At 37.9% G+C, this 4,347-nt stretch overlaps 1 long non-coding RNA gene across 1 annotated transcript in view; it reads right to left on the minus strand.

Annotated features, from left to right (window-relative positions):
- Positions 1-4,347, minus strand: part of LOC116702905 (uncharacterized) — a 13,454-nt gene that overhangs the window by 8,972 nt on the left and 135 nt on the right. The window contains exon 2 of the long non-coding RNA XR_004335287.1: positions 2,291-2,295. This is a non-coding gene — a long non-coding RNA (uncharacterized LOC116702905). The remainder of the gene's footprint in view (positions 1-2,290; positions 2,296-4,347) is intronic.

Genomic DNA, 4,347 nt, shown 5'->3' on the forward strand with positions numbered 1-4,347 from the left:
CAACTTTTATTCAAAGTCAAATTAAACTGAAGTTGTTCCGTATTTTTACAAGATAACACCAGCTATTGATAGAACACACGTGAGTTGCATTGCTAATATTTCTGTAATTATACTTAAGTCAGGATTGTTTATACTCTTAATTTTTCGAATTGTTTTCATGACTCAATCTGAATCTTCAAATATTCATATCTATACGGATTTATATTTGTTGGAAAACCAGCATTCTCCTACAATGCTTGTAAAGTATGCAGATATGTCTTTACTCTGCAAATCACATCACTTTAAGTGGAACTTTCTTTTAACTAAGACAGAGAGTGTCAATGTGTATGTCTTGCGAAAATGCCTGCTATGTTTAATATGGACAATAGAGTAAAAACAACACAAAAAAAGAGAAAGAAATTGAGATAATTCAATGAAAGTGGATGGAAACATACTAAAGAGTGAAGCCTCTGAGGACAAAAAGACTCAACAAAGAAGCAGCAATCCCTGTTCAAAAGGGATATTACAAATTAATTTAAAAATATTTAAAACAAATTTTAATCATATAAACTAGATAAAATACTTGGTAAACTTATGTAAAGCACCAAAACAACTGTTACAACCATCATAAGTTAAGGTTTGTTTTCAAAAAGAGATTTCAGGGAATTCAAAAAGCCAACATCAACGTTGGGAACATACGGAAAGCGGAAGTGCAGCTTTCAGCTGATATTTTAACACCAAAAAAACTCGGAGTGTCTTCCCGAGTGTTTTTTGCGCAGGTTGATGTCGCAATAATAATTAAAAAACAGTTATATTGTGCGCCCTACCTTCAAACACTTCAAAGCAGGCTGCCCACGCATGTACAGTAGTGAATAAAAACCATGCACTTTTCCCACACTGACATCAAGAGTAGAATAAAAACAAACACACACACAAAAAGAGATACAGCATACTGATGAGCTCATCCCCAACTCAGTATCCTTTCCTTCTCCAGCTGTCAACAAGAAGAGGGAAACTGAATCATCTTACGTTATCATCTGTTATTTGCCCGAATGAATGCAGAACACGGTCATTTATTTTTTGACCTTAAAAATATTTCATCCTACTCAAGACATCCTCAGTGACAGCTCCCGTCGGGCAAGCCTCAACTCTTTCAGGGTTTTTGGTGTTGGTTGCTGCGGGTGTGTGGGATTAGCGGCGGAGAGATTCTACTATTTAACACCGAATGATTCCCTATTGAACAAAGAGGCTTTCATTCACGTGTTGCAGTAGTGATGTATAAAAAAAACTGTCAACAGGCATATGGGGGCTATGTAGACCAGAAAGGGTTGAAATCCCACGCATCCCCTCAGGCAATCGCACCCTGCGTGATTAATGTCCTGTGGTAGAATTGTGCTGAGGCGTTTCTACTCTGACAAAATAGCAGGGAAATTATTTTATTCCAGCATTATGATACCTTCTAAACTAGGGCTGCACAATATATTTTTAACCTATTTTAATGCAGTGTTTGAGTTGGTTTTTTAAGTGATGCCTCATACATTTCGTTGCATTGTACCTGTACATGTGTAATGACAATAAGTTGAATCTAATCTAATCTATATTCAATTCAATGGTTAGATATCTGGTAAGATTTGAACTAGTTAATATTCTTTGATACTTGTATCAGCCCTAGTATTGAAGGTTTCAAAAGATAGCAGCCTATAGGAACCGATGCTTCCAGGGCCACTCAACATTGTAAACCAAAGAAAAAAACAGTATGCTGAATGTCTGATTGTAATGACAGCTCATAGCACCAGTCATGAGTAAATTCCATCTTTCAGTAATTTCTGTCAAATTTGAATCGTAAAACCTTTCTTTTGTTTTGGTACCATGGATGGATGAGAATATGAACAGTGGATATTTCAACAAATAGTAGAAATCCCCCTTTTTTATTTCCTATAATCTTTAAACAAGAAAGGACAAGCAGGACGCAGCACAGAATCAAGAAAAATAAAACTTGACAATCAAATACTGCTTGAAATAAGTTGATTTTGATTTAAAACTTGAGTTTTTTGCCACTGTGTGGCAGCAGAACAAGCTCAAAACATGACATCTGACATATAATCACTCTACTAAGCGTTGTGTTAGCAAAACCATTGCCTTTCTACACTCAGCAGAAATAATTAGAGTTTGTGAGTTTTGTGTCACATGGTGAATGTAAGTTAAAATTTACTCCATTTTATCTCGATTTTGGTCTCACCAAGTCCTTAGAAAAGAAATGTGTCTCTTTAGCTGCTAAATGCGCTACTTTGTTTACCAGCATGGTGCTAACTTGCTCTGTCTGTGTGGTGCTGAGCAGGTAGCTTACAGCGGTCATCAAAACTTAACTGTGGAAATCAGATAATGAGAGGTGTTAGCTGGCGCAAAACTGGAAAAATCAGCTAAAGAGGTAATACGCACAAGTAGCGATCCCATAATACAGCAAAATATCAATTACTGCAGCTTCAAGGTAGCCAGCATAGCCAGAAAGTGGAGTATATTAAAGTGTTACGGGAGTAGCTTTTGATAGAATACTGTAGTTGAACCCGCCACAACAGTATTGTGATTGGCTGAAAAGATGCAGCAGGAAACCTGTAGACAGAGGTGGAAAGAGTACAGAAAATTCGACTTAAGTAAAAGTACTTTACTTTTGCTACAATTAACAGTATATAAAAGTAAAGTAAAAAAGGGGTTCATTTAAAAATGTAAATTTTGTAAGTCCAAGACAAGTCCAAGACCAGGACAGTTGAGGACCAAGTCAAGTCCAATTTCAAGACAAGACCGACACAAACACAGATTGCACTCAAGGAGCTGGAGCAAAATTGTTTTTTACAGAATTGATTAGTGAGAAACCATTTTCACAGAATACTCAACGTACAAAGTATTTGTACAACGTTGTATCCTTCAAATTGCAATATGTGTGTTTCCATTTCAACCATCACTGCAGGCTGACTGTTGGCACAATACTGTCGTGGTTAGTCGCCAACACTCTACTGCTAAAGTTGCTGGCTGGCTCGGCAAATTAGCTAATGTCTGCTAGCATACGTACAAGCAGCACGTTAGCTTGTGTTTAACGTAACAAAAACTATCAATCCGAAGGAGCAAAGCTAAATATTTCAATCAATAAAATTAGGTACAAAAGGAGCACTAACACACAAGGTCTTATGTTGATAAATGGACGCAGATATAGTAAAACTACAAAGGGGTCATAATATTTAGCTAGCAGGCTGTTGCGCTAACGTCGGCGTAATGTTAGTGACGGTCTAAACTTGTGAAAAGCCAAAAAAATTGCCTCTAAACTATGTTTCACTTTTCTCCAATATTATTAAAAATGAAAATAAGACACCTGGCGCGGTCAAGACCAAAAGGCATATTTGGCAAGACGATGGCCGAGACCAAATACTATCAAGTCCGAGACAAGTCCAAAACCATAGAAAATGGTCCTCTGCTTGTATAGCAGCAGCCGTTTAGGAGGACCAGAGGCCGAAGCTGTCAACCGCCTACTGGTGTGGAGTGGAAACGTAAACATAGTAGACCAGCCGGTAGTTTAGACTGCTGATACCATAGCTCACACCGGCTAATCAAGTTCATGTTCTGGAGCTAGCTAGAGCCTTGAATACCAGGATGTCATCTGAGAACGCTTTACAAGAAAAATGGAACGGCCATTCACGTAGAAAGGTCGTTATAGAACAGCTCGATATCAGGGTGAAAAACGCATATCATATCTGTCTCAGTCTGAATTCTACATCAACTGAGAAGTTTGGAATCTCAAAAAACTTGGCCATGCTCCGTTTGTTGATGATGAGAGCTGTATGTCACGAATATACAGTATCATCTGAGACATCAGAAATGCTGGCGAGGGAAGAAGGCACAAGTGTCAGTGCACCAATGAAACATACCTTCAAGTTGCTTTTGTAACTGGCAAGTCTTCTTGTCATCTAGGTTGCAAAGGGAATAACAAAGTCAGGGTTTTCTACATAGATTGAAGTCATCCTGCAGCTTGCATTTTCTTTGATTTTATCTGCAGCTTCAACCGTTTCTGGGTTTCCCATCCCGTGACACTTTCCGTATGTCCCTTCATTAATGGTGATATCTTGAGTTTATAACTACATGGTCTCAGACAGAGTGAAGATCACATTTAGACCATCCACATAATGTCATCAGCATAATATGTAACGCTTGTGTCATACACATTGCCTCTCTCTCTCTCTCCATATATATATATATATATATATATATATTATAATATATTAGTGTACTTTATCACCTCCGAATGCTGAGGCAACTACCAAAGCAGCTGTGAAGATCCTCAAGGCAGTTGCCACAAGCACTTCTGTAAAGGACAAATTA

This window comes from Etheostoma spectabile, chromosome 15, assembly GCF_008692095.1.
Source record: "Etheostoma spectabile isolate EspeVRDwgs_2016 chromosome 15, UIUC_Espe_1.0, whole genome shotgun sequence".
Lineage (NCBI taxonomy): Eukaryota > Metazoa > Chordata > Actinopteri > Perciformes > Percidae > Etheostoma > Etheostoma spectabile.